Source organism: Chelonia mydas, chromosome 1, assembly GCF_015237465.2.
Source record: "Chelonia mydas isolate rCheMyd1 chromosome 1, rCheMyd1.pri.v2, whole genome shotgun sequence".
NCBI classification, from domain to species: Eukaryota; Metazoa; Chordata; order Testudines; family Cheloniidae; genus Chelonia; species Chelonia mydas.
The window spans coordinates 49,300,962-49,311,772 of record NC_057849.1 but is presented as its reverse complement, the minus strand read 5'-3'; positions in this window follow the sequence as shown (position 1 = coordinate 49,311,772).

Below are 10,811 nucleotides of genomic sequence, written 5' to 3'. Positions count from 1 at the left end.
CCATTTCCCAGGCGATACTTACCTTGCTGCAATGGTGGACCAACCGGAGGACAGTCCTGGAGGGGGTTCCATTCGACAACCCTCCTTACTCCATCAAGCAGATGTCAGATGCCTCGGACTTCGGCTGGGGTGTGCATCTTGGCGTTCTCCAAACTATGGGGATGTGGTCCCCTGAGGAGGCATAGTTGCACATAAATGTCAAAGAGCTCCGAGCAGTCCGGCTGGCATGCAGAGTCTTCCTGCCCCACCTGTTGGATAAGGTGGTACAAGTCCTGACGAACAACACAGCCTCGGTGTTCCACATCAACAGGCAAGGGGGAGCACATCCATTGACTCTCTGCCAAGAGGCACTCCATTTCTGGGACTTCTGCATCAGCCACAAAATCCACCTGGAAGCTCGTCACCTTCTTGACATCAGGAATATGCTGGTGGACCAGCTCAGCAGGCAATTCTCCTCTCACCACGAGTGGTCACTCCATACAGAGGTAGCCTGCACAATCTTCGAAAGGTGGGGAACTCCCCAAGTGGACCTGTTTGCTACCAGACAGAACAGGATATGCCACCGGTTTTGCTCAAGGCAAAGTCTGAGCAATGGCTTCCTCCTGTCAGGGAGCCTGATATACACATTCCCTCCGATTCCACTCATCAGCATGGCCCTGGCAAGGATCAAGAGAGACAAAGCCCAGATTGTCATGATCACCCCCGCGTGGCCTCACCAGCATTGGTTCGGCACGCTCATGAACCCGACATCAGCCCCTCCCTGGACCCTGCCCAACCGACTGGCCTTGCTGTTACAGGACTACAGTTGGCTCTTACACCCCAACCTCGGCTCCCTCCCCCTCTCAGCGTGGCTGCTGCGTGGCTGAACCCAGAGGAGTGGACCTGTTTGGAAGGGGTCCAACGGGTCCTCCTGGAAAGTAGGAAGCCCTCAACTAGACTGACTTACCTGACCAAGTGGAGGAGGTTTTCCCACTGGTCCCACAGTGGGATCTTAACTTAGTCCTCTCTAGACTCACTGGCCCACCCTTTGAACCGCTGGGTTCCTGCTTCCTTTCCCACCTGTCATAGAATCATAGAATATCAGGGTTGGAAGGGACCTCAGGAGGTCATCTAGTCCAACCCCCTTCTCAAAGCAGGACCAATCCCCAACTAAATCATCCCAGCCAGGGCTTTGTCAAGCCTGACCTTAAAAACTTCTAAGGAAGGAGATTCCACCACCTCCCTAGGTAACGCATTCCAGTGTTTAACCATCCTCCTAGTGAAAAAGTTTTTTCTAATATCCAACCTAAACCTCCCCCACTGCAACTTGAGACCATTACTCCTTGTTATGTCATCTGCTACCACTGATAACAGTCTAGAGCCGTCCTCTTTGGAACCCCCTTTAGTTGAAAGCAGCTATCAAATCCCCCCCCTCATTCTTCTCTTCCACAGACTAAACAATCCCAGTTCCCTCAGCCTCTCCTCATAAGTCATGTGTTCCAGTCCCCTAATCATTTTTGTTGCCCTCCGCTGGAAATTTTCCAATTTTTCCACATCCTTCTTGTAATGTGGGGCCCAAAACTGGACACAGTACTCCAGATGAGGCCTCACCAATGCCGAATAGAGGAGAACAATCATGTCCCTCGATCTGCTGGCAATGCTCCTACTTATACATCCCAAAATGCCATTGGCCTTCTTAGCAACAAGGGCACACTGTTGATTCATATCCAGCTTCTCGTCCACTGTAACCCCTAGGTCCTTTTCTGCAGAACTGCTGCCTAGCCATTTGGTCCCTAGTCTGTAGCGGTGCATGGGATTCTTCCATCCTAAGTGCAGGACTCTGCACTTGTCCTTGTTGAACCTCATCAGATTTCTTTTGGCCCAATCCTCCAATTTGTCTAGGGCCCTCTGTGTCCTATCCCTACTCTCCAGCATATCTACCTCTCCTCCCAGTTTAGTGTCATCTGCAAACTTGCTGAGGGTGCAATCCACACCATCCTCCAGATCATTTATGAAGATATTGAACAAAACCGGCCCCAGGACCAACCCTTGGGGCACTCCACTTGATACCGGCTGCCAACTAGACATGGAGCCATTGATCACTACCCGTTGAGCCCAACAATCTAGCCAACTTTTTATCCACCTTATAGTCCATTCATCCAGCCCATACTTCTTTAACTTCTTTCATGGAAGGTTGCGTTCCTGGTGGCGATGACGTTGGTGAAACGGGTCTCCAAAATTAAAGCCTTGACCTCAGAGCCTCCATACATGGTGTTCTGCAAAGATAAAGTTCAGCTGCAGCCCCACCTGGCCTTTCTGCCAAAGGTGGTGTCCCCCTTCCATGTGAACCAGGACATCTTCCTCCCGGGGTTCTGTCCCAAAGCGCACAAGACCAGTGAAGAGAGGCATCTTCACGCCCTGTATGTCTGGATGGCCTGGGCTTTTTACTTGGAGCATACCTGCCTTTCCATAGATCAAACCAATTCCTCATTGCTACAGCGGATAGGAGGAAGGGTCACCCAGTGTCCTCGCAGAGGATTTCCAATTGGATTACCTCATGCATAAGGACCTGTTACCACCTGGTGGGTGTTCTGTTGCTGCCGATTGTAAGAGCCCACCTGAAAGCGCAGGGGTCTTTGGAGGCCTTCCTGGTTCTCGTCCCTATCCAGGACAGCTGTAGAGCTGCAACGTGATCCTCTGTCCACATGTTTACCACTCATTATGCCATCACTCAGCAAGCCAGGGACGACACTGAGTTCAGCAGAGCTGTGTTGCAATCTACACGTATGTGAACTCCTACCCACCTCCAGGGGTACTGTTTTGGAGTCGCCTAATATAGAATGGACATGAGCAAGCACTTGAAGAAGAAAAGACAGTTAGCTTTTCCATAACTGGTGTTCTTCGAGATGTGTTGCTCATGTTCATTCCTCAACCCGCCCTCCTTCCCCACTGTAGGAGTTTCCGGCAAGAGGGAACTGATGGTGGGGGGAGCCGGTGGCGCCCCTTACACCGTGCCATAAGGGCTCTTCTCCAGGGGGTGCTAGAGCCAGTCCCCTATGGATACTGCTGAGGGAAAAACTTCCGGCACCAGTTCATGTGGCGAGCACACACACCTAATATGGAATGGACATGAGCAACACATCTTGAAGAACACCAGTTATGGAAAAAGTAACTGTCTTTTACTCCAGGGCTGTCTGATATCACTAGCAAGAAGCATAATGTTCATGAGAAGCAATTTTGTTTTGTTTTGTTTTTTCCTACATTTTTCCCAGCTGGATCAAGAGAGCTCCAGCCAACTTTGCTACAACGCTAATTGAAAATGGCTTTTATTGCACAGTGGCATGTGACCTTTCTCAGCAAAACAGAAACCAGCTTGAAATGCACAGTGAACAGCAGCCTGATGAGCTTCAGAAATAGCTACAAAGCAGTGGTTCCCAGCCTTTCTGAGTTGGAGCCTCCCACTAATTACAGTGAATTGGCCTGTGACTGTCCCTCCCATCAACATGTTCTATCCCCGCTTCTGTTTCTTCCCTCCTGTTTGGTGCTTGCTCTCCATGAAACCATCTGCTCTTGCTCCCCTCCCACATTTACTGACAATCAATTAAAACATTTAAAATTCAGTTGTAAAGCAGCTGGGGTTCATGCTCTTCCACAGCTAGCTAGTCACTAGAATTGGGTGGCACAGAGACAGTTTGAAGTGACCCTCAACAGAGCACAGCATATGTAGTAAGATTTCAATACTAATGCTAGGAACTAGTATCAGATCAATTATAATCACAGTGGGAACTTTGTGAATAACATAGCAAAGGTAATAAATATAATAAAATTAATTGAATTAGGCTAGTTTTAGATGCTACTGTGAGTTGTTACTGAGCCAGAGAGTGAGAGAGAATGACCCTATAGTCTGGTGGTTGGGGCCCTCACCTGGGACGTGGAAGACCTAGGATCCACTACATTGATTCCAATTGCTCTTTAATTATTTATCCAAACTGGAACAGCTTCAATAGGAGAGATTGAGGGAGCCTTACATCAGATAAGCCCATAGCTCTGTGGTTAGAGCAGGCTGATTGCTCCTCACTGGTGGGAAATGCCCTGTTCAAATCTGTTTTTCCCCAGTCAGGCAGAGGGGGGAATTGAACCAAGGCCTTCCACAGCCTGGATGAGCCTGCGAAACACTGGGATAAAAGTTATAAGGTGCGTATCACCTCCTCTGGCTATTCAGCAAGGAGTGAGGCAGAGCCTAACTCATTCTCATAAGAAATGTCTTAGGTCCCTAAGCCACCTGACACCAGGAGAGGGGTTCCCAGTTGTGGCTTGCTAGCAGAGTCATTAGCATCTCTCAGTGGCCAACTTAGGTGGCTCCCCACCTAGCATGCTGGCTTCTGTGGACTGCATTCCTAGGCACCTAGGTCTCCCCATTTGTTGTATAGGGAGTGTAACTCCGGCTTTGTGACACAAATTGTTCCAGTGATTTTTCAGGGCACCTGAAAATCAGATGGCACAACACTGTGTGTTGCAAAACCCAGGTCCCTGTGTTGATCCAGGCCTAAGTGCTTACAGCTATTAAAAAGAGGAACAGAGACACTTACAGCTGATTAAGCTTCTTTCTAATGTCTCAGGGGCAGAAGTTCCCCTGGTGAGGAAGAATGGCTTGACAAAGCCCTGGCTGGGATGATTTAGTTGGGATTGGTCCTGCTCTGGGCAGGGGGTTGGACTAGATGGCCTCCAGAGGTCCCTTCCAACTCTCTTATTCTATGATTCTATGAATGGAGACACTTCTCTGAGCTGCAAATGGCTCCCTTTTGTCAATGTAGGCAACTATAGATGCATAGGTACCTGCCTACCAGACCTAAGAGTGAGTCTGATGGACCTCACCAGTGTGACTGGATCGATGACTTTGACAAGAATAGCTCAGCGATACAGGATTTAGTTGGTTATGGTAGGAAACGCTTACCACACCACAGCGGCTGGAAAAAGAGGATACAGAGAAACAGTGGTATTCAGTGCTTTTGAACAAGGAACTTGGAAGTAGAGCCCTGCAGCAAGCTGGGGATCCCACAGGATCTGCTGCCATAATAGCAGGAGCGGGTGGGAGCAGGATTAAAGAATAATCCCACACAAGGCTCTACTTGAAAGTTTTGAAAATGTTTTCCTACGTCTTATGGACCAGCACAACTACAACACTTGTTACAGCTTTGCATCCCCTCCCTTGTGTCCTCTTCAGGGGCTTGATCCTGCAAGATGCTGAGCACCCTAAACTTCCATTGCACTCAGTGAGCATTGGGAGCACTTTAAAGTCTCAAGCCTAAGAGCGTATCTTCCTGTAAATAAAGTCGTTTACATGATACAGCATCCTGTATCTACATCATCCCATTTGTCTCTCACCACATTAAAAACATGCAGCTATTCCTGATCACTCTTTAGGAGTTCAACATATACACTGCATGTAAATGTGGTATAAGCACGAAGGCCTGCCTAATTGCAAATAGACTAATTCTTCAGCCGTGGAAAGCAAAGTGCTAAAAAAAAATGCTAATTGGCTTAGGGCCCTGAATGACCTGGCTGATTTTGAGAGAAAATCCTTTCAATTTAATCACAGGAGAGAAAACTCTCTGCATGATTTCCAAGCCCCGTTGAAGTAAATGGCAAGCCTCCTTGATCTTACTCTTTTTGGAGATGTATGACCAAATTATCATATATTACACTGGGTAAATATGTACAAAATATTGCTGATAATCCTATGGGACATACCCAATAGTGGAAGGTTAATTCCTTGTTGCTTGTTAATACATTTATTTCTTTCTACCCACATTAACAAAATATTCAAAGATCAATAGTGAAATGTTTAGAATTTGACATTTAATTGTCATCTTAGTTTTTATCTTGTGAACTGCATTGCTGCCCCTTATTATTATGATATTTCAATTAGTTTTGTTATGCTGGACAATGCCCCAAGAATGATGGTGAGGAAGAGGGATACGGGGGATTTAATTGTCACTTAGTTTTTATCTTGTGAACTGCAACTTTAGGCTGTTATGGGTCATTGACTGCAATAATTTGGAGGAAGGGGAAGCATACGGCTGATCTGTGCTAAGTGTATTCTTTTAGTATTATTCCTGAGGTGAGAAAACACTGTAAGTTGCACTTTCATGATTGCACTAGAGATTGCACTACAGTACTTGTATGAGGTGAACTGAAAAATACTATTTCTTGTTTGTCATTTTTACAATACAAATATTTGTAATAAATATAAAGTGACCACTGTACACTTTGTATTGTGTTGTAATTGAAATGAATACATTTGAAAATGTAGAAAAATTCAAAAAATATTTAAATTTCAATTGATATTCTATTGTTTAACAGTGCGATTAATCACAATTAATGTTTTTTAGTTAATCGCATGAGTTAACTACAATTGACAGCCCTAATTAAAATTCAAAATGACCCGGACAAACAGGAGAAATGGTCTGAAGTAAATAGGATGAAATTTAATAAGGACAAATGCAAAGTACTCCACTTAGGAAGGAACAATCAGTTGCACACACACAAAATGGGAAATGACTGCCTAGGAAGGAGTACTGCAGAAAGGGATCTGGGGGGTCATAATGGATCACAAGCTAAATATGAGTCAACAGTGTAACACAATTGAAAAAAAAGGAAACATCATTCTGGGATGTATTAGCAAGAGTGTTGTAAGCAAGATACAAGATGTAATTCTTCTGCTCTACTCTGCGCTGACCTGAACTGGAGTATTGTGTCCAGTTCTGGGTGCCACATTTCAGGAAAGATGTGGACAAATTGGAGAAGATCCAGAGAAGAGCAACAAAATGATGGAAGGTCTAGAAAACATGAGGGAAGATTGAAAAAAATGGGTTTGTTTAGTCTGCAGAACAGAAGACTGAGGGGGCTGGGGGGAAGAGAGACATAACGGTGAATAAAATGTTGTTACAAGGAGGAAGGAGATACATTAGTCTTGTTAACGTCTGCGGATAGGACAAGAAGCAATGGGCTTAAATTGCAGCAAGGGAGATTTAGGTTGGACATTAGGAAAAACTTCTTAACTGTCAGGGTAATAAAGCATTGGAATAAATTGCCTAGGAAGGTTGTGGAATCTCTGTCATTGGAGATTTTTAAGAGCAGGTTGGACAAACACCTGTCAGACGGTCTAGATAATACTTAGTTCTACCTTGAGTGCAGGGGACTGGACTAGATGACCTCTCAAGATCCCTTCCAGTCCTATGATTCTATAATACAGGACACTAATCAGCTGGAAGAGTTTGATTTTAAAATGTAGTTCATTAAATAATTAATATGACCAAGACTGATGTGAGATACGTCCTCTTCTTTATAAAAGAAGCAGCCTAATTACTATAGGTTAGAAGGCCAGGTGGATAAGAGAAGAATTCATTATCACAAATTCTTTCCAGCACAGGAAATTCAAGATTATTACAGTTCATTGACATAAAGTAATTGGTGTAATTCATCTTGTTGGATAGCGCTCCAGTATGCTTCAGCAATCCTTAATCCTTTGTGCTTAACAGTTTTTTGCCTGCACTAACAATTAGTGCTGCACAAAATTATTGCAGTCAATGACCCATAAGAGCCTAAAGTTGCAGTTTACAAGATAAAAACTAAGATGACAATTAAATCCCCCGTATCTCCCTTCGTCACCATCATTCTTGGGGCTTTGTCCAGCATAACAGAACTAATTGAAATATCATAACAATAAGGGGCAACAATGGCCATAATGACCCTTCCAAATAAAAAACCTCCAAGTTCTCATTCTCCAGTAGGGAGAGGGAGGTGTGGAGTATTTCCAAGGGCCCACTGCAGCAAAAAAGACTTTCGTGCCCAAGTATGTCTCGGTATGGAATCCCACCTGGTCTCAGAGGCCAGATAAGTTGAAGGAAGTGATATCACCTAGAGGCAGGGCATTAAAAAACTCCATTGCCCACTTAATCCATCCTGGTAGAGGAGGCCAATGCAGGGCAGGCTTAACGCTCATAATTGCTCATGCCAGTTGAACATGCGCAGACTGCAACAGCGTCTAAGACAGGCCTACCACTTGCAAACAAAGTTACAAAATTTGAGTCATACACCAATATGCATACGTGGTGGTAGGCAGTTATAGGGTACAGCCTACACAGATTCACTTCAGTTCCATATCCAGCATGGCTTTCAGCAGAAAAAGTGATACTAAGAATCCTAACCTCATTACAGCTGAGTCAGTTTCAGGAAGTGGGGTTTTTTTTTTGCCCCAACCTGCCACCAGGTAGCCACCAATTGCCTACGTTCTTGTAGACACCTGAACAAGGAGCTCTTGCAGATAGATTTGAAGGAGAGGGTAGTGGCCCTGTGGTTCAGTTTAAAAATGGTGATAGAAGATGTGAACAAAAAAGCAGGTGATGGCTGGTATAATCAACAGATCAGAAGGTTTGTTACAATAAGAGAGAGGAACAGATAAGTGGAAGGGGCAGAGCTGTGAAGGACCTTGAAAAGGAGGTAATGAAGCTTGAACTTGATGTGGTGGAAAACAAAGGAGCCAGTAGAGGTGGGGGTACGATATGGTAGGGGTACGATATGGTCAGGAAGATATCCCACTATCCCAGGAAGATACCTTAGCAGCTGTGTTATTTATGGACTGAGGAGCATGATATGGGCATCAAACCCAACCAGGAAGCAGCTGCCAACTGCGTGATCACCCTTTTTAACAATGCCATTGTTTCTGAGGAGCACAACTTGTTGAGCAACACTGGTCAGGGACAGGCAGGTCCAGATGCAGCCTGGGCCCAGCCTTTTGCGAGCCTTGAACATTAAGACTAGAACCTGGGATTTGATGTGGTATTCAGTGAGGAGCAAGTGGCATCTAGTGCATGAGGGCAATAGACTGATACCATCCTGTGTTGCTTTGCAGCTCCACTGCTGTATTTGCAACCAGCCAACTCTTTATATCAATTAGGCATTCGCAGAGATGTGCAGCAGTAGTGAGCATGGAGGCCAGGAATGCCTGGCTTCCTGTGGCCAACTTGGCATCTGATAAGGTAAACTATAGCTTTCTGGCAAGAGATGGATGAAAGGTGGTGGTATAACTTTGCTGTTGTTTTACCATCCTGTCTTGGCAGCTGTTGCTACTGGGGAATGAAGTGTCAGTTAAGAGTCTATGAAGAACCAAATGCTGCAAATAACCATGAGACCAAAAACCCTTCTTAGCTTAGAGGGATATGATTTTTGGGTAGGAGGATTGTATCATGGTTTTGAAGATTTCCTGAGAGTATGTTATTCCATAACTGCCTACAGTGGTGAGTTTGCTGCACCTTTCTCTGAAGCACTACAACATCCACTACTAGAGCCTAGATGCAGAGCTGGACTGATCCAATATATGATTAATTTCAATTTTGAATACCATAATGCAAATTAAATCTGATGTTCTACACCCTGTTCTGTGCAGAAGTTAAAGGGGTTTTTGGATTTAAACATGCACAATGAAACTGACTGATTTCTGAAAAAGCCATGATGATTAGAACCAATATTAATTATAATACTGTTTTCATCATGCTCTATTTGTCCCTGGAGTAGAAAACAGTTGAAATGTTCATTTTCACAGTATCTACTCTGTTGGATTAATCTAATTCAGTATTGACAACGATAAAATGATGGTTCAGCATCTACTGTAGTCATCCTACAAGAAATGAAACACCTTGCACTATGACAATATAATTCTGAGGTGTATTAACAGAGTGCTGCAGATAAGACAAAGGAGGTAATTGTCCCACTCTACTCGGCACTGCTAAGACCTCAGCTGGAGTATTGTGTCCAATGCTAGGTGTCACACTTTAGGACAGATGTGGACAAACTGGAGTGTCCAGAGGAGAGCATATATAAAAATGATAAACAGTTATGAAAACCTCACCTGTGAGGACAGGTTAAAAAGCTGGGCAAATTTCATCTTGAGAAAAGAAGATTGAGGGTGCACCTGAAAAGTCTTCACATTTTAAGGGCTGTTATAGAGGATTGTGATCAACTGTTGTCCATGTCAGCTGAAGGTAGGACAAAAAGTAATGGGCTTAATCTGCAGCAAGGGAGATTTAGGTTAGATATTAGGAAAAACTTTCTAACTATAAGGGTAATTAAGCTCAGGAATAGGCTTCCAAGGGAGGGTGTAGAATCCCCATCATTGGAGGTTTTTAACACATTGGATAAATACCTGTCATGGATGGTCTAGGTTTACTTGGTCCTGCTTCAGCAGAGGGCTGGGATTGATAACCTCTTGAGGTCCCCTCCAGACCCACATTTCTGTGATTATTCCTCCACTGCATTCCTCCAATGCAGCTGCTTTCAAGTAAAATGCAAAAGATATTCTGTGCCAGAAACTTTCAGAAGAGGAAGAACAACTTCAACTACCAGAGGAATTTTAGGTAGACAGAATATAGTTGCTGGAGTTGGAATTGGCCAGGACACTGGAGCAAATCTCTCTTATGCAAAACTGTCATTGGTTCTTCAGTGAACACAAGTGGCAAGAACTCATTTTAAAGCATGCCTCTACTCTGAAAAAGAACTGAAGAAATGGCATTGTGAGATTTTTTGTTTGTCTCCCACTGACTGTCGTCATCAAATTTTCCAGCCCTGTAAACTTGGTGTGGGACCTGAAAGTCTAGCGGGGTTCTTGCCTTTTCACATACATCCTTATGTAAAGCCAACTGCAATAAAAAATGAATCCTTTAATTGGCTTCAGCTCCGGCTCATATATCACCAACAAAAGAGATGTTGCAGGCCAAGTTATGCTCCCAGTTACATTTCTGCAATCCCAATGGAATCATAGTTTAACCACCACC